The following is a 20,935-nucleotide window of genomic DNA, read 5'->3' on the forward strand; positions in this document are numbered from 1 at the left end:
CGAATTGTACTGGCCGAATTCGGTCAAATGTACCATTCGATCGATTTGATTCGATCAAATTGGGTAATACCAATTGGGTAATACCAACATCCAGCAGGCATCATGGGCCAGGGACACTGACTTTATATGCCAGCCAAGCCTCGTATGGGCTGTTACTGACGGTATGGTAGTTTTAGGCTTGCATGCCATGTACATTGATTATATGAAAAACACAGGCTGACATAATATAGGGCTCAATGGGAATGGGGAAGGCGCTAATAATGGTACCGTAAATTACGGTACCGTTATTAGCACTAAAGTCCCTTTGCGGGTCCCGTCCTTAACGCCTGCTAAAAGCAAGCGTTAAGGAAGGACCCGCAAAGGGAACTCGTAGTAGGGCGGTAAGGGTTTAATGGCACAGGTCTCGTAACCGGTGACCGTTAACCCTTACCGCCCTACTCGGAATGAGGCCCCTTGTCTTTCCACAAGTTCCAATTTGTTAAACATTTCTTTTAAGAAATATTTGCCAAAGTGATTGCCAATCGTTTTCTTCCGGTCATGTCTTATATGGTGCATGATGACCAATCAGGTTTCGTCCCCGGGAGGTCGACGTCCCACAATATTAGAAGGCTATTTAATGTCATGGCCCGCATGGATCAGGGTGTTAGTGCAGTGGCGGTTACGCTGGATGCCCAGAAGGCTTTTGACATGGTGTCTTGGAAGTATACCTGGTTGGTACTGGAAAATATGGGTGTAGGGCCAAACATGATAGCGTACATTAAATTGCTATATACTTCCCCGGTGGCTAGGGTACGGGTTAACTCCCAGACGTCAGCTCTGTTCCCTCTTTCTAGGGGCACCCGTCAGGGCTGCCCGTTCTCTCCGATCTTATTCGCCCTGGCAATAGAACCAATGGCCGACTATATTAGGGAGCGGCACGCACACCAAGGGATTAGGTTAAAAGACGCCCCTGAAATCGTCTCGCTATATGCAGACGACGTGTTACTCTTCGTGTGAGACCCGGATGTGCACCTGGACCCGATCTTACGTGATATCACCCGAATTGGCACATACTCCGGGTTCACTATTAACTACACCAAATCTGAAATTTTCCCTCTTACTAGTTCCACGTCATAACCTGTTACTGAGTACCCGTTGCGTTGGTCCCCGATGGGGATTAGATATTTGGGGGCCCAGGTGTCTCGGACCAGGGATACACTGCTGGCGGATAACTACCGGGCAGTGGCGGAGCAAGCTGAGGCCAAAATCGTGCGCTGGCGTGTCCTTCTACTGTCACTAGCCGGTAGACTCTCACTGGTGAAAATGATCCTGCTCCCTAAGTTATTATATATCTTCTGTAATGTCCCCGTCTGGCCAGGTAGGAGATACTTTGCAAACCTCCATAAAACACATGCGCAATTCCTCTGGCATTCTGGTGCGGTGCGTAAGAAGTGGTCAGACATGTGTCTGCCCTATGACAGAGGGGGCTTCACAGCCCCGGACCTGCTAAAATACTGGACGGCTGCCCAGGCACAATTCGCTTCGTATTGGTACCCTGGACCCCCACCCCGCGCTCACGTCAAGTTGGAGATCCTGGCGGGGGCAAGCTGTAACATAATGGGCCTCATTCCGAGTATGCTATTAACGCCTTGGTTGACGCCGTACCCGGACCGGCAGCGCCTTGGTGGATGGCGGAATTACCGCCCCATTCCAAGGTTGGCGGGGCGGTAATTCCCCATTCACCAATGCTCTTCCCCATTCCCAAATGAGCCCCCATAGGGCTCAATGGGAATGGGGAAGATGCAAATAACGGTGACCGTTCATTAAGGTCACCGTTATTGGCTTGGAGGCCCCTTTGCGCCCTCGACTTTAACACCTGCTCAAAGCAGGCGTTAAGGGCGAGGGCGCAAAGGGAACTCGGAGTATGGCGGTAAGGGATCACCGCCACCGGTCTCGTTACTGGTGGCCGCTATCCCTTAACGCCATACTCGGAATGAGGCCCAATGTCTCTGATTCTGAATAGGAAGTACGAACCGGATTCGCCTATCGATCCGGTCCGGACCACCGTACAGGCCTGGGGCCAGCTGTTTGAAACCTGTGATGAACAACACCCATATTACAAGTGGCTCCCCTCCTGGAAGGTTCCCGGGCTGGAACCCACGCACGACATCGCATTGGCGCGGCACTGGGAGGCGTTGGGTTACCGCGCCCTCACTGACTTTTATCCAGAAGGGCAGTTTATAACACTGCAGACGTGGAGGCCGGGGCATTCTGGTTCAGTTATGGAGCTGCTGCAGTTCTACAGGCTACGCGCAGCCTTCCACAGCGCGTGGCCTGACTTTCCTGCTGAACCCCGGGACTCCCCTGGAGTTGCCTACATTGCTAATTCGGGAGGTGCACGCGGAGTGGTCTCCTCATTATATAAACTGTTGCTGTCCGCCGCCCCTCCCCGACCATCCAGGGCACGGGAGGATTGGGCCGCTGAGCTGGAGACGGAATTTACTGACCAACTGATGGGAAAAATGTGCTCTCATACCAGTGGGGTGTCCTTGAACGTCCGGTACCGCACCATACAATATAAACTGCTCAACAGGCTGTATTATACACCGGGTAGAATATCAAGATTTGCACGCTCTGATCCCCGGCTCTGCCCTCGCTGTGGTGCCGAGGGTGCTGACCACCTACACATGTTCTGGGCCTGCCCGGAGCTGGCCACATTCTGGTCTAAGATCATACAGACATTGTCTGCAATTATCGACTCCGTGGTCGACCTCGACCCGCTGTGGGCATTGTTTGGGGTGTGGGGCCCTGGGGAGCCTACAGATGTGGTTAAGTTCCTGAATGTGAGTTGTGTGGTGGCCAAGAAATGTGTCTTGCAGGGTTGGAAGAGCTCGACCCCCCCTACATAACAAAAATGGCTGAATCTGCTCACGTGGTCTCGGAACTGCAAGGAGGGATTCCTGGACATGCTCCCGACCCGTTCCCGTCCCCATAATATTTGGTCTGCCTTCAATAGCTATCTGAATAGTTTAAATGACACCTCCTTGACGGGCGGGTCCTCCCGGTCCTCTCCAATTGCTGTCTAAGATGTTGGTGACTCATGTTTTGTTGCTAATTGACCTCCGCTGCCTACCTTCTGCATATAAGCCCATGTATCCATGTATATGTATACTGAATGTATTCTTATTGTCCCGATGTAAGTGTGTATGCTATCTGCCTCTGTCAACAAAAATAAAAGTTTAATAATAAACATTTCTTTTAAGAATCGTACCAAAGTAACAATTAATTGTGTGCCATTCATTAACCTTTCCCACACATTCTCCGCAATTACAGAGGATAACAAGTGCACAAAAGACCTCAAGAACTGTGTCCTCTGTGAACTTAATGAAGGGCATTCCATTACAACATGATAGTCTTTAAACAGTTCATTTCACATAATCTATATGTTCTCATTTCTTTTATAATTCCCAGTTTCTGTCCCATGATCTCTAGGGTTGGCAAACAATGTAATCGGAATTTCATGTACCATATCCTCTTGTTATGTTATGTTATTTTGACTTATACCGCGCATTGCTACCGCCCAGGGGCAGTCTCCAGGCGTTCTGATGTCCTGAGAGGGACATTTTTTCAGCTATGGTCTCTTTTCCAATAAAGTCGAGTACGAGGAGGACACTTGTTATATAATCTCAATCTCGTCAGATCATTACCATCTTCTAACTTGTCTCAACTTCATATTTTATTTTTAATTAGCCACTTTGAAGAATTGGAACAAGTCCTATCACTTGCATGCGTCTTTCACAATGTTGAATTATATTCACCATAAATGCATTTGTTTCAGTTCTGATCAGCTCACCCAGAATGAGGCATAAACCGGGGCTCGATTTATTCAACAGTTTTGAGAACAGCCCCATTCACATGTTTATATACAGGGACCACAACGACTGTAACCCCAGTTCTAATCTAATAATGCCGATAGGTACTGACTCTGGCAGTTACAATACTGTTTTCCAAATTTTGCCCTCCAGAATGTCAAAGTATTTCCTCTTCGTAAAGGGTACACATTCCACCCCGTATAAAACCATTGCAGACACCTTGGCATGAAAAAAATATATATATTTAAAATTGTTACATTAATACACAATATAATGTTGGATGCATGAGGGGCTCTAGAGTGTGTTCGGGCAATAGTGGAAGTTGGGTGGTTTATTTGCCTGGTTATCGGTATACCTTGTACCCTCGCGCAAACTCCAGAATTTTAATTCTGTGACTGCCAAGCCTGAGCCACTAGCAGCATAGTCAGGATTAGACTGTGAATTGAATGTAGTTGGGGTGAACAGAAGGTATGGGAATGGAGAGGTCAAATGGGTACAGTAAATGTCAGAAAGGTTATTAAGAGTTTGTACAGTGTCATGTCATGCTAGACTTTATTTTAGTTCACAGTGAGAGAGGGTGGCACAGTAGCAAAGTAATGTGTGGAATCGTGGCTATAGCACCAAAGCCAAATTCAGATGCAGGTAGTGAGCCTAGCCCCTGTGCAGAAGAATGGACTGTGCAAACATGTGCAGACGCACGTTGAATGGGCTGTAAAGAAGAATAGAGTCAATGAAAACGACAGCCAAGAGCAGGGTTAGTACTGTTTTTAGAAGTGTTGCAAAGAAGGAACCTCTATTGTGAAATCAGAATCTTAGGAAAATACATTTCAGAAGATAAATACCACTCTCTGGTGCAGTTATTACCACTCTCTCTACATGTGGTCTTCCCCAGTGCTCTATCCTCTCGCCTTGGCTTTTCAACATCTACCTTGCACCTCTTGCTCTCCTGATCTCTGCCTTCTCTCCTCATTTCCAGTGTTGCGCAGATGACACACAACTATTCCTCAAGCTCCCCTCTTCCTCCTCTGTTTTCTCCTCTACCACCCCGTCTGCATGTCTGCTATTACGTCTTGGTGCACCTCCAATGATCTCTGTCTTAATGCCAGTAAGACCAAGGTCCTTTCTATCGGTACTCCTGCTCCCCGTTTTCCTCCTGCGCTCTGGCTGCCCTTCATAGTCTCACCTCGCTCACCTTCCACTGAGGCCAGAAACCTTGGGGTCATCTCCTCTCTCTCCTTTACTCCTTACATCCTGGACCTTGTAATGAAGGCTGACTTTCAACTTCAACTCCTTAGGGGCATTCTCCCTTTCCTCACCTTCCCCCAGAAGCACAATGTCTCTAGAGCTCTGGTCCTCTCCAGGCTAGATTACTGTAACAGCCTCTTCCTCAATCTGCCTCTTTCTCCGCTCCGTTCTCTTCAACTAATCAAGAATAGTGCTGGGAGACTTATCGTTGGCCTCAAGTCCTGGGGCTGTAGGTCTACAGCTCTAAAATCTCTCCACTGGCTCTGGGTTGTGGCAATGATCAAATTCAAGACCCTTTGCATCATCCATAAGGCTGCCTGGGGCCAGGGACCACGCTACCTGCAACTCTCTCTCAATAAATACTCTTCCTCCAGATCCCTTCGATCTTCTGGCTCCAACTCTGCTGATCAAATGCTTTTCCAAGCAGAAAGCTGGGGGTAGATCTCTCTCCTCAGCTGGCTCCCTCCTATGGAAAAGCCTCCCTCTCTCTCCGTCTGAACTAGACCACCTCAAGGTCCATAAACAATTCAAGAGCTTTCTCTTCTCCTCCTCCTTCCCTCTCTTCCTCCCGTGCTAACCATCTGTCACTGAGTTTGGCGGCCTGGACCCTTATGAGTCCAATAGGGTCCTGGCCTTCTGCCCAATAGCCCCCAGCATCCCCCTGCACTGCCTTCTGGGCCCACACCTGACTCTTGGGTGGTTTGTCTGCGCTTTGCCCTTACCTGTTGGGTGGTAGACTTCCCTCTTTGTCTGGGATGCCCTCGCCCATGCACTTCCAGTTGCCTCCCCAATGGGCACCGCTGGTACTTCCTCCCCCTAGGGGACCGTAATAGCACTTACCTGCACCCCCCCCTTATTTCTTTCACTGCACTTGCACGCTCCGGATGCAGGGTATGACTGGGTCAAGAAATAGGCCCGGACACCCAAAACCCCAAAAGAAGTGGCCCACCCCTCCTCTCAAAAAAGTGGCCCACCCCTCGTCTCAAAGAAAGTGGCCCTCAAACCATAATCTGTGATTCACGTCAATGCACGACTTTACAGAAAATGCTATTTATGGAGTGTTCATGTGTCTGTTGCATGTTATGTTTTGTGTAAACACTTGAGAAAAAGATTACACTCCTTTTGCTATTTTTTTTAAAAAAGCAACATCATCAAATAGCTAAATACTTATTTTGCAGAACCAGACTCAAGGCATGTCTACTCGTTGCCACCAGTAATGAAAATAGAGTTGCATTTCATAAGAAGTACAGCCAAATGATGACAATGGAAAGTACCTTGCCAGTTGCATTTATGCTCAAATATTACATTACAACACAACTCCTAAAATAACATTCCCTGATTCCCCTGATGCACTATCATTCAACATCCTCTATAACTTCCATCTATTAAAATTACTAAATGCAACAACTTTCCCCAAGAGAGTACGGCTAGAATCAGTAGACTCACAATTTTAAAGGTGCACAAAAGTGGGAGGCACATGGTCATTGAGGGGAGGCGGTCACTCTTTATTGTGCCAAGTATCTACCTGAAATCATTAAAGAACAGAAGGCCTACAAAGAGGGTAAACTGCAGAAGGCTTTGGAGGATGCTTTTCTGGCCATCGAAAGTATGCTCACCACTGAAGAGGTAATCAAAGAGCTCTGTCAGATGGCTTGATTTGACCTCCACTGAAATGTTAACTGCATGTTAGACATGTGAAATCGAGAAACGTATAGACGGCAAAACCAGTGCAATTTATGGCACGATGCAAGTGCCTTTACTGTCCTTCTGTCGCAATTGTAAAGTTTAAACGTTCTAGTTGCTTTTAGATCCCACTTCCCCACTTGACTGGATTGTGTGATCCTGGGCGCAAGTCATGTTCGCACAGATCGTTGTCCTATTTTATCCCGAATGCCCAATTCATAAGACCCAGACATACGATCATGTGCAGGGCACGGCTTTAGCAAATCGCGCACGTGTTCCTGTGTCTTAAGGTTATGCAATCACATATTTTATTTATTTTCTTTTGCCATTCAAGTAGTATGAAATGCGGCATGTCGGCCCTTCTTCGTGAAACTGCTGGTCTGGCCACAGGAGGCCCCGTTTGCCCTGAGTAAAGCTATTCTTCTTGGCTGCGTGTGACCGAAGAAGGGCACGGTTCCTCTGCCCGAACCAATACATTCTGAGGCACTGTGCTCTGTAGCTGCAATCGATTAGCACCTGCGCCAGGTCTTGTGAGTGATGAGGATGAGCCACTACATACACTGGGTTCCTCGACCCCACCATCTTTGCTGAAACATATGTGTTTGAAAGGCACCTAAATGGTATCCGGAGCCTGCCGTTGCAATTAGTGGGCACTTTTTGCAGCATTTGTTGCATGCAACACTTTGGGCAGGTGGGCAACTGTTGTCTTGTGGTAGTCAACCTCATTCATCCTCTAGTTTGGGGGGAAGAGTGACTGCCTTCACAAAACGCTTTGAAAGGCACATGGGGGCGCAAACTTCGGTATAACGCCTGTAAAAGATGCACAAAATTTAAAAAAAAGTTTTTGGGGACAAATCATTGAAACTTCATTGTGATGCACAAGCCTAATTAAACTTATGAATAAAGATTTGGCACTATGCAGCAATATCTGATAGAGGCTAAACATACCTGGCATAAAACATGCGGCACGGAGGCCACTTTAACTCTCTTCGATGATGCATTTAACATTACATGCTTCCCATGCACCACCAACACGCAGCACCCCAAACGCCAGCCACTCCCCTGAAACAATCCACACTACCCGATGTACCACACACGTTCCACCCCACATGCACACCCGAGCCCCGGCGATTACCCATCTCTGGTGGCCAAATCCTAATATATCCTTGATTCAATGTGCCGCTCCCTCCCCCATCCCTCCCCTCAGAGGAGCCGGGCCTCCCCCATCATGTTGGGATGCCTCACGTCCCGGTCGAGGCAAACAACACACGTGCCCACACTGACCCGCAGGAGGCTGCACTACCGAGCAAAGACTGACACACGGAAGCGCCTCATCACCCAGGCCACGTGCCAGTTAAAAAAATAAAAAGGATCTGTAACTTACGTCCGGCGACTCCGGCCCAGGCATGGGCTTCAGCAACCGGCCCCCAGGGCCTCGCTGGCCTCATGATGATGTCAGCCCAGCCATGGGCCGAATGGCCGACGGGCCAATCCGACCCTGTCTGAATGTCACAAGGCCTAGTAGGACCGCTGTCTGTTCTATTTCTTCATTGTCAGTTTCATTTTTTTTCTCCGTTGTTCCCTTCCTGTGTGCCTTGTTGCGCTTTAAAACACTGTCTTGTTGTATAAGCGCCTTATAAATATCCAATAAATAAATAAATAGATAAAATTGCAAAAGCACCGTGGCCCCCTGTAAAAAAACATAAAATAAATAAATAAATAGATTTTGGATACCATCAACCTTTTCCCTAATGGATAATATGAGCAAGAGTTACACAGAGTAAGAGGTAATTTACATACAAAGCCAACATAAAGCCAGTGGCATACATGGATGCACAGGCTTGGATATTTAGTGCATGATCATTTCTACATTGCTATGTTTTTTTTTTGTAGACCGCAGTGTTACTACAGAGGGAAGATTCCTTGTGCTATTAACTTAAACTCCTGCAATATGCTGATATTCTAGATGTGCTCTATGTAAAAAATATACATGGGTTTTAGAAGTGGTTTAAGTTGCCAGTGGTCCTTGATGCTACTTAGCACCATTGGAATTGTGTTCCACAGCATAGCTGCACATGCCAAAAAATACTGATCATTCATGCGCCTACACTTGGCTTTAGAGATGCTAAACTGTTGCCTGCTAGCAGACTTGAGTGCTGAAGACTGACATGGCAAATCCTGGAACCAGCGCAAGTCCAGTTTCAGCCTCATGTGCATAGCTTTGAATGAAACATCCTATGCCACTTACAGGTCTAGACAAACTTTCCTGCACAAACCTCGAACCGCCAACATTTTAGGCGATTTAACCTGATTGAATCTTGGACAAACGTTTTGAAAGTTTTGTCTAAAGTTTGTTTCAGAAAAAAAAAATCCAGAGGACACAATTTACAAAAATATAAGTATTATTTATTTGATTAATGCAAAAGTATTGAATAAATCAAGAACAAATGAAAAGCAATTAATTAAAATCATGAAAATGAAAAAAACAATTATTTCTCACATCCATACTGGGCAACATGCCCCCGTACAGACAAGCATATCCAGATCTGCATCTACTCTTCACAGTTATGCACACAAATAACAGAAATTATACAATATCACAATATAATTAACCATTTTTCAAAATTATATATATCTCCTGGGAAGGATAATAATTAATTTTTGTAGTCCCATTTCCAGGCATTTGGACAGGACCAACCTATTTAAACTTATTTGACACAATTTGACCACATCTTCATCCGGGAACATACAATAATCCTAAGTGGTTTGCATGTAAAATCGTGAATCATTGACCTACATAAAACACATACTATATAACCATTTACAACACGTGAACAACAATTACCACCCTTTTTTAATGTATCCATGTGCTTAGGAACAGATGGTGAGTCCCAATGGTACCCGAAACACCTAGGATGCCACAAAGCCAAGCCACGACCCAAAGAACAACAACACAACAGCGTGGGGCCCAACACCATATCTAAATTTTGGTGAGCAAGAACACTACTTTAGTGCAAGTGAAATTATCTAGCATTGTTCACACCGATTCCTTATTCACACCATACAATGTACCAGAGAGCTTAAAGGAAGCCTGAGTACTCTCACTCCTTAGAAAGCCCACTCTAGATGCCAATACTCCCACCAACTACCGCCCCATCACAACAGTACCATTCCTCCTCAAAATACTCGATAGAGTGGCCTATCTGCGAATACAAAAATACCTGGAAACTCACACTCTCCATGGCCTACGGCAATCAGGATTCCACACCGGCCATGAAACGGAAACTGCCCTTCTGGACCTAAAAATTAAAATGGATGAAATTAAAGACAAAGGCAGCATGGCCATCCTCCTCTTACTCGAGCTCTCAGCAGCCTTTGACTTGGTAAATCATAAAATACTCTGCCAACACCTCGCTTTATCTTCCCACTTCGTGAGAAAAGCCTTAACATGGATAGAGTCCTATTCGTCCAACCGCACAATGAGAGTGTTCTCTGCCGATGCAGGCTGTGGAGTGCTTCAAGGCTCATGTGTTTCACCAACACTCTACAACATCTTCACTAAGCCACTTTTTGACCTTGCAGACACATTGGGTGTCACCTCACCAACTACGCAAATGACACCCAAATCCTCCTACCCGCCACCGGCAACTATAACACGGATTCCATTCCATCATACTGAGCAAAACTTATCAAACCATTCAGGCCTGGATGGCACAACACAAGCTCTGCTTAAACAATGAGAAAACAGAATTGCTCCTTATGTGAGCACATCCTCAGCTAAACAAACTCTCTCACTCCTACAAAGCCTTCACCATTGACGGTAACATCATCACTGTGGCCAAAGAGGTAAAAACTCTATGAGTATACCTAGGATCCTCACTCTCCCTAACGCGACAGGTAAATGCAATTGCCTCGGATGCAGCATGTATGGCTAAACCGATCAATGCCTGCAGACCCTTTCTGACCACTGACAAGTGCATCGTACTTGCCAGAGCCCTCACACTATCCAGGATTGACTACTGTAACTCGCTCTTTGCAGACTCCAACTCATGCAATATAAACAAACTACAAATCATCCAGAATAATGCCATAAGAGGAGCACTCAACATCCCTAAAAAGACCACATCTCCTCAGCTAGATGAAATATCCACTGGCTCCCTGTCCGAGATTGCATCATGTTCAAAACCCTATCCCTAACCCACAAATGTTTATCGAATAGTGCCCCGATGTATCCATCTAGACAAATTACCAAAGCCCATTACAACAGACCCACATGGTCTGCCTACATGCAGCTTCTCACCATCCACAGATACAGACGTCAAAAAGCTAGAGGTAGCAGTTTCCATGTGATTTCCTCCAAACAACTTCCCCTAGCACGAAGATCGGATCCATCCTTCTGGTCCTTCTGCAAAGGCCTCAAAACTTGGTTCTTCTCTTAAGAGGTCCAGAGGAACTGAAATTGGACCATTTTTTTTGTCTACACCTGGCAACGTGTCTCAATGAAGTTCCATGCTAAATACCACGTATGCTATAACTAACTATAGTCCTCATGCACATGCTTACTACTTGTTTTATTACTAGGTATGCCTGTAACCAACTACACTTTATGTATGTAACCATTGGAAGCTCCAAGCCTATGTAATCCAGTGCCCAGATGCCTCTGGGTTCGGTGCGCTTTACAAATGTCAAAATTAATAAATAAATAAATAAATAATACATTACCTGAGTTGACAAGACACGTCTAATCAGTAGGCACCTGAAGATGGATAAGAGGAGTGAAGTATACCTGAAGACAGCTTGTGAGAGAGGGACCAACTTGCCTGATTTAGGCAGGAGGAGCAGCTGAGATTCAAGAATGTGGGTGACACACCAGTCAGTGTTTATCTCTTGAAACAGTGGATGAGAAACTTCCCATTAAGTGACATCTGGGAGTGGATGGAGGAGCCAGGAATCCCTGGGGGCAGCTTGTGGGATGGACACACTTATTTGATTTTGCTGGCAGGGAGCAGCAGAGGTTGGGGAGGTTGATGAGTGACACATCAGTCAGTTTCTGTTTCTTGAAGCGACAGGACAAGACTTGTGACATTGTGTGACCTTTGGGAGGAGTATCAGGAGGAGCTGGAAATCCCTGAGAGTAGACTAAGGGAGAGACACGCTCATCTGATTTGTCTAGGAGGCAGCAACAGAGATTCAGGCAGGTGGGTGACACACAAATCGCTGTCTGTCCCTTAAAGCGAGAGAACAAGATAAGTACCATCAGGTGACACCTGAGAGGATGAGCGGGAAAGACAGAGATTCCCTGAGTGCAGCTTGTCGGAGAGACACACTCATCTTATTTTGATGGGTGGAAGCAGCTGAAGTTCAGGGAGACGAGGGACACACCAGACAGTGTTTGTTATTTGAAGTGAGTTGCCGAGACACGTGTCATTGGGTGACACCTGGCAGGAAATGGGGATCCCTGAGGGATGATTGTCCATGGACATACCAGTCTGATTATGCTGGGATGGAGCAGCAGAGATTCAGGGAAGCAGATGATACACCAGCCAGTGAGTGCACAACACATTTGGAACCCAAAAGAGCCCGAGGTAGGTGAAGGCATGCTGTCCTGTTGTCTTTTCACGCATGCACCAGCACTTGCTGTGTGCATTGGGGCAGGGTAGGAATGGCACATGCATACATGCCAACATTCTGACGGACCTGGGAGGGAGATTTCGTCAGGGAAATAGGGAGATGTAAATTTCCCCATAAGAATACATTGGGGCTAGAATTGTTAATGGCGGGAGAACGTGAAAAATAGCTACATTTTTCACTGAAAAGTCAGGATTCTCCCACCTAAATCGGGAGGGTTGGCATGTATTCACATGGGCAACTGAAGGTACCATTCATCTCACATTCCACTCTCCCATTACAAGTCGCTCTGGCGTACATTCACCAGTACAAGTAAATGCACAGGTATTGCACCACGATGATGAACATCCATTGTGACGGTCAAAGGAGGTTCGACATTCAGTTCTGCCTAGTGACGTTGGGATAAGATCTAAAGGTTATCTATCAAAGAGCAGGCAAGAAAATGTATGAAGTGGTTAAACAGCGGGAGGAGTTTGAGAAACGCAAGTCTCTATTTCCACCACTCCCATTCACTGACAAGTGAGAATGATGATGACAGAATGGATGATGATCAAGACAAAGATTATAATCCATCCGAGTCCAGATGGAAAAGAGCATTGCTGAGGAGGACAAGGGACAGGATGACACCACAAATGCAGAGCTAGTTGTATTAATAAAAGCTGATCTCCAGTGCAGTCTATTTGAGAAACAACATTCCTGTCCCAGATCAGAAATCAATCACATCATTATGTGGCACCCAGAACACCAAAAGCTCCACCATTTCCAGTCCTTTTGCACCTCAAGGACCCCGGCTTATGTGCTAGCCCACAATGAAAGTCAAATGTGTGGCGGTAATTTACATAGAACAAAAGGCCACCGAATCTGATCACTTGCCCCATCAGCTGGAAAGAGGCGTGCCAAAGGCAAGCAAAGACTAACTTGGGTTACACGACAATGCCGCCCCACCTGCAGTGGCATCATGCACAGACAAAGGAAGAATTCAAAAGATCTGCGGTGCCTCCCTAGCAATATCATCACTCAAACAGTACACACACCACTCTGTACAATTATCCGGAAAATACTGCAGCTATGTTAGTGCTTAGAAGTGGTACAGCAAGTGCTACCACCTGTACCCCAGTGGCACAGACCAGTAATCCCCAATTGCATCTGGCCCGGGTTGTGGGAGCATTTGGGCGTGGCCATACTATTGCAAGTTCCATGACAGACAGCGCTTACTCAATGGTAACCTAACTATAATACTGGTGATAGATCTCTTGTGATACTCTTTTGTGGAAGCCCCTTGACTCGAGTAGTTTATGAGAAAAGCTAATAACTGCTAGGAAATACCTGGGTGATGTTAATTCTCTCGCAAAGCAGTACCAGAATTATACAACAAGGTTATGGTTACAGTGGGGTTGGTACTACAGCAGTCCATGAGAAAAAAGTCCACTTCATTTTGGACATGTGGATCATTTGCTACATGGTTGTCACAAAAGTTTGGGTGGCCTTTCTTTCCTTTAGGAGCCAGGAAGAATCCCAAGGTAAATAAATAGGGCAGCAGGTATATGCAGTTCGGCACCGGGCAAAGTTGTGCAGAAAGTGGCTAAGGATTACTAGTCTGCATTTGGGGTTTGTTGCAACAGACAATCGATCAAATATCCTTTCTGCCCAATACATTGGCAAGACAATGCATGTCCCCTGCTTTGCACATATCCCTGCCCTTGTGATCACATTCTTTATTGGCAATTTTGAACCTGTGAAAGGAATGGTTGCTGTGGCAAGAAGATCAGCTCCCATTTCAGTCGGGTTTACGAGGCCAAAAATGCACTATGCAAACTGCTATTGCACAACCTGAAGACCTCAGTGGCCACCTGTTGGAATTCTACTTTTCACATGGTATACTGGCTTAGTGAGCAGTGCAGTACCATCAAGAGTACCACAACAGGGGGCGTGGCCAGCATGTGAGCGGGCAGGACGTAAGTCCGTGGAGCTCCAGCGGCCGACGACAAAATCCTGTTTAAACATCCTTTTTGATGGAACAATTCTGGCTCCAAACGTATCTGTGGCGAAGAGGATAAGGTGCGGCACAGGCACACGGAGCTGGATAGCAGAAAGCCAGCCTTTTACCGAGATGTTCGACGATAACGAAACCTGATCGGGTGCAAAGGCGTGAAACCAAGATGGCCGCTGCGACTTAGTGGAGCCGCGGGAGAGAGCTGTGGCGTCCACAAAAGGGCTGGGAATGTGGCTGTGCTGTCGCCCGCTTAGGGTGCCCAACACCGACAGGCAACGTGTGCGGAGCTGTGATGCAGGACGGAGGGAGAGACGCAGGGAGCAGTGGAAGTGGTGGGTGATACGCAGAGCGGACGGCACAGTGCTGCGTGTGTCTCCCGGAAAGAAGGTAGGAAGGAACGCTGTTCCGAGAGGGAGTGGACGGATCCCCCCCTCGTTGGAGTAACGACTCACCGTTGGATTGGCGGTGCGGCTAGGACTTCGCTCTGGGGACAGGGCAGGAGACTCAAGTTGGTGTGACGTGGCCTCCCCCCGTGAGTGCCACTGGCTTTGCGGCCCACGACCGATCCTCTCCTCACCACCCGCCCCTGCGGGGAGAACTGGAGGAAATCTGCTTTCCACAGACTGGGCAGAGAGGCAACAATAGATCCGGAACCTGCACCTGCAGGGAAACTCCTGAAAGCACTTAAACACAACTCCTACCCCGGCAGTTACGACCGCCACCTTCCACGCTACAGAATGGGGAAAGACAAACAACGGAAATCGAGCGCACAAAGCAGAATGGACCAATATGCTTTTGCCACGACATCTCATCCGACGGATCAAGCACCACTGGCAAACTCTCCAGACGCGGAGGACACCCTTTCACTGAAAGATGTAATGGCGGCCATTGCGAGTTCCCGCACCTCCATGGAAATGAAAGTGGACAGCATAGCGGCGGATGTGTCCTTCCTCCGCCAGAACCTGCAAAAACTCACTTCTCGCATGAGGGAAGTGGAACAACGCATCTCAGGTAAAGAGGACAACATTAGCAATATCAACTAACAATTTTCACCGACACTGCGCTGGTTGAAGACCCTGGAGGCCAGAGTGGATGAAGGCGAGGGCAGGTCTTGCCGCAACAACGTGCGTATCCTCGAAATTCCGGAAGGAACGGAGGGACCGAGCATGGAACTGTTCTTGGAACAGTGGCTAGCAGACATCTATGACCCTCATTCCTTTTCCAAATTTTTCTCAATAGAACGCACTCACAGGATACCTTCTGGCAAGCCCATCCCAGGAATGCTGCCCAGGACTGTAATTGCTAAGCTACTTAACTATCGTGATAGGGATGCGCTGCTCCAGATGGCCCGTGCGAAGGGAACGATCACTTATAATGGCTCTCGGATAGCCTTCTTCCCTGATTACATGAAAGAAGTGCAACGCGCAAGACAATCATTCGAACCACTGAAGCGGCAGCTGTCCCTCATGAAAGTGAAATTCGGACTGCTATTTCCAGCTCAGCTCAAGATATATCATAAAGGTACGTCCACACACTTCACTGACCCTCAGGAGGCCTGGAAATGGGCGGAGACCCACATTGAGGGCGACTGGTCGGCGCGACCAACGAGACAGGAAGATAGACGCCGGCCTCGTCCGGACCGGGCCCCCCGGGGGAGACCCCCGGTGAACATGGAACCAGTGGCTCTAGAACAAGCAGTGGAACCCGCCGAGCACCAACCAGGATGATGCACTCTTACTCCGAACCACAAATAACATTACGGAAACAACATACCAATGGCGGCCGCCCGAGGCCACCTCCCAGGAATTTGAACTTAAATTTAGACTGTGACCACGAACAGTCAGTTTGGCAACGGAACAACCAAAGTAAGACAGTTGGAGATTTGTTGAAGCAGAAGCACAGAGACTTGGGTAATGGTTATTAGTTAATGAGTTACCTGTCCGTTTGACAGGTTGTTTGTATGGGGCGACAGATGCTTCAGGTTGGGTGGACTATAGGGTGGGGGTGGGAGCGTGTGAGTTGTTGTGTTAAAAGTTACACCAAGTTCAAGAAGTACATGCCAATAACTCCCTCGCGTTTGACCCGCATGGAACAAAAGAGCAAACGAGTCCCGACACTGAACCAACAGATGCACGATCCAGCTCAATCCTGATCCGGGTTGGTGGAGCATGTAACACTCTTAGATATACAATATACTGAAACCACACATGCACAAGTCACATGGCGCAGAACACCAATGTAGATAAAAGCAGAGCCATCCGGGTGATGACATGGAACATTAACAGGCTCGCAAATACTATTAAAAGACGCCTAGTCCTGCAAGCACTGAACCATCACTCACCGGATGCGGCCTTCTTAACAGAGACACATCTGGCGGGCACAAGATGCACACTGTTTAGTCGCACAAACTACCGACAAGCCTTTCATGCCGGATTCACCATGGGATCATGTGGGGTATTGATTCTAGTACATAAAAGACTCCCCTATATCCCCACTGCAGTCACCCAGGACCAGAGAGGTAGATATGTACACACGATAGGAACCCTGTGGGAGCGCACCATCTCTATGATCGCTGTATATGCACCTCCTAACCCCCCTGACTAACGATATTACACCCCTAATTGTTGACAACACTGAAGGCCTCACGTTGATTGGAGGTGACTTTAACAAAGTCATGAACACGGAGTTGGATAGGACACACGTACAATCCAGAAACCCTTACCTGGGGTTTCCCGAACTGGTGGAACACATACAAAAAGTTACTGAAACATACTTTGAAATAAATACTGACTCTGTGGATAGCCCAACAACGCTATGGGAGGCACTGAAAGCAGTATTGAGGGGTGAAATCATAGCCTGCACTGCAGTCCACAAGAAAAAACACCTTGAAGCGATACGTGCAGCTGAAACCAAGGTACGGAATGCAGAATCTGCTCACCTGGTCCATGACTTCCCCGAGGCACAACGTGCACTGCAATTAGCGCAGAAACAGCTACAGCATATAGCCTTGGACAATGCAAAACAAGCGCATGCAGCAATGCGAGCGAAAATATATGAAACTGGGGACAAGGCGGGGAAAATTCTGGCGTGGTTGGAGCGCAGGGACTTAGGCCTCACTCAAGTTAGGAAACTAACGACAGAAGAGCCAGACCCACTAGTAACAGACCAGGACATAGCGGAGGGATTTGCTAAATATTACGCTGAACTGTACAGTGCTCCACTTGCACTGCCACTGACCGCTATATTAGAAGAAATCACCCTTCCTACCCTAGACGAACAACAGGCGGCCCTACTAGAACAAGAAATTACAGAGGAAGAAGTAACCTGTGCAATGTCAGAACTTCAGTCAGGGAAGACCCCATGCCCGAACGGTTTCCCTGTCGAAATATGGAAGAAAATAGGCGCAAACGTAATCTCTCCACAACTACTGCGTCTCTTTCAACACTCACGCTCGCAGGTTTGCCTCCCCCCAGACCTCAGAAAAGCTACCATAATAGTTTTGCCCAAAGCAGATTAGCCACCTGACAAGTGCAGTTCCTATAGGCCCATATCTCTTATAAACTGCGAGGCCAAAATACTGGTGAAAGTACTGGCCAATCGGCTGCAGCGCGTCGTACACATACTAGTGCACCCGGACCAATGCGGCTTTATGCCACAAAGATCCACCAGGCAAAACATATATAGATCACACACAGCACTAGAAAAAACACCTAAGCTACCAAACCCCCTAGCCCTACTGTCCATAGATTTCGAGAAGGCTTTCGACTCTGTGCACTGGGAGGCCATTTGGGAAATTATTCGACGTATGGGCATAGGCCCTTACTGCATGAGTTGGGTTAAACTATTATACCACCTTCCAGTGGCAGTAACAAGAGTGAATGGGTATACTTCCGAACCCTTACAGCTAGGTAGGGGCACACGACAAGGCTACCCCCTGTCAGCTTTGATTTTTGCGTTAGCAATCGAACCTTTAGCAATCCTGTTAAGATCCACGCAGACATGGAGTGGATTCAGGTGGGCGGACGGCTGGGAAGACAGAGTGTCTTTATACACGGATGATCTGTTAATTTATCTGGTGGACCCGCGAGTTTCCTACCCCGTTGTGTCGCATTTACTAGAGAGATATGGCGCGTTCAGTGGACTCCACGTCAACTGGTCAAAGTCCATACTATTCCCGGTGAAACATATAGACATTGCGGTACCAGATGTGTGCCCCTACTGTATTGAAAGGGAGCAATTCAGATACCTCGGTATACAAATCACACACAAACTAACGGACTACGTGGGGAAAAACGTACATCCAGTGGCGACCAGGTTCAAGGATGATGTTCGCCACTGGATGTCCCTACCACTCACATTGCTGGGTCGCGCGGCGCTCTTCAAAATGATGGCCCTCCCCCGTTTTCTTTACGTGCTACAAAATGCACCACTATCAATAGCACCCAATGAGTTCCATAAGATAGATCAAACACTTCGGAAGTTGTTATGGAAAGGGGGGCACCCACAAATGGCACTTACTACCCTACAAAGAACCATATGGGAGGGCGGGATTGGGCTCCCCCAGCTACAAACCTATTACTGGGCCAGTCAAATGGCAATAATGAATGACAAACTGCACGGGGATACCACTCTACCGCATAATGTAATACTAGACACCAACGCACAAGAAAGGCCCATCATGAGCCTCCTCTACCGGAAAAAAGAGCAACCCGCTGACCCATCCATGTTGTCGCATATAACCCTGGTCTGGGCAGATACACATAAATACCTAGGTTGGGATAAAAAACTAACTCTAGCACAACCAATCTGGAACAACAGACACCTCCCGGAGGTGAACAAACTCCCTAAATGGAAAACATGGGCCCAACTAGGTATTACGAAAATTGGTGATGTGATGAAAGAAAATGTAATAATAGCATTTGCGGATCTAGCTGCCACCTTTGCACTCCCCCCCAGCGAACAATACCACTATATCCAGCTCAAACATGCGCTGCAGGCCCATCTCCCTGAACTGAGTGACATACCTGATTATTCTCCACTAGAACGCAATGTATTCCCAGAATTGCTTACACAGAAGGTCACATTCACTATGTACAGTGCTATTAACTCCTTTGCTACGAAAGAGCTGTCGAACCTGAAAGCCAAGTGGGAGAGGGAGGTGGGTGATATACTGCCAGAGGAATGGGTGCCTGCGCTGATGTACCCCAGAGAATCTCCTCCAGACTTAGATTGACTCAACTGAAGATACTACATAGGATTTATTACCCGAGGGTGGCACTGTTCAAGTGGGGAAAGGCTACGAATCCATACTGTTTGCGATGTAAGAGGGAGGAGGCTCCTATTATCATATCCTGTGGGACTGTGCAATCATTCAACACTACTGGCAACAGTGTTGTGAAGAACTGTCAAGGGTAATGGGCAAAAGGATACTTGCAAATCCAAAGCAATTATTGCTGGGGATAGAAGGAGACACTGATCTAACGAGGTATGAGAGAGCACTCTTATCTACCACCACTGCGATACTTAAAAGGAACATAGCGCAACTTTGGGGCTCCGAGAGGCCACCGAGCCTTGAACAATGGATCACAGATGTGGATATATGCAACGCGATGGAAAAGAGAGTCTATACTGCCAGGGGGTGCCCAGAAAAAGCGCAAAAGATAAGGCAAAGTTGGGAAGAGGCGCACTAAAAGTGAGTTATAATATTGTATCGTTACACTATCCAGAGACTTGCAGATGGACTGGCGGGTGTAATGCGAAAGGGACAAATGTTGGGGCATGTTTTGCAGCTTGTTGGTAAGGGACCACTGGGGGGACTCGTTGGCGGGCGGGTATGGGAGGCTTTGTTTGCCCCACTGTGTGGGGCTGTATGTTTTATGTTTCCAAAAACCAATAAAATGTGGTATTAAAAAAGAAAAAAGAGTACCACAACATTCCCAGTAAAGTGCTAAAAGGGACCTTTTTAACACTGTGTCATTTGCGGCTGATTTCTGATGTCCGATGAGCGTAGTGGCAGTTGGAGGGGTCCATCAAGCAGGATAGCCATCACTATGCATCCCCGTGTGAGGTTCTCCATCTGTTGTCCCTGCTTAAGCTCAACCTGACTAACATGGCGAGGGACTTTATCTTGTCATGTGAGGCAGATGTGACACAGCTGACGAGGGACATGATTTCTACCTTCTGTGGTTATCCACTACTGGTTAACATTGTGTACCTGCCAGCTTTCTTTATGTACCCATGTTTTAAAGCAGAAATGTCCACTTTTCATCAACATGTCTTGGGGCAGGATGACTCTCACAGCAAGCATCACAAGGAGGAAAGACTAGAAACGTGCACAGCTGTTTTGCTGCAGAAGATGCAACATCAATTAAAGAAGGGACAGAGGTAGAGAAGAACACCAATCAGCCCAGAATTTGCCATGTACACTGGCAATGTCAAGCTCAAGATAGCCCACATCAACCAGCAGTATATCATTGATACCCATTGAAACGCTTGTGAGTACTGCAGGTTTAGCTTATGATTATGATTATGATTG

The 20,935-nt window shown here is 47.3% G+C and overlaps 1 protein-coding gene across 2 annotated transcripts in view; it reads right to left on the minus strand.

Moving 5' to 3' along the window:
* Nucleotides 1-20,935, minus strand: part of GPRIN3 (GPRIN family member 3) — a 427,889-nt gene that overhangs the window by 208,290 nt on the left and 198,664 nt on the right. The gene's annotated exons all lie outside the window — the stretch shown is intronic.

This window comes from Ambystoma mexicanum, chromosome 6q, assembly GCF_040938575.1.
Source record: "Ambystoma mexicanum isolate Mex_15411 chromosome 6q, UKY_AmexF1_1, whole genome shotgun sequence".
NCBI lineage: Eukaryota > Metazoa > Chordata > Amphibia > Caudata > Ambystomatidae > Ambystoma > Ambystoma mexicanum.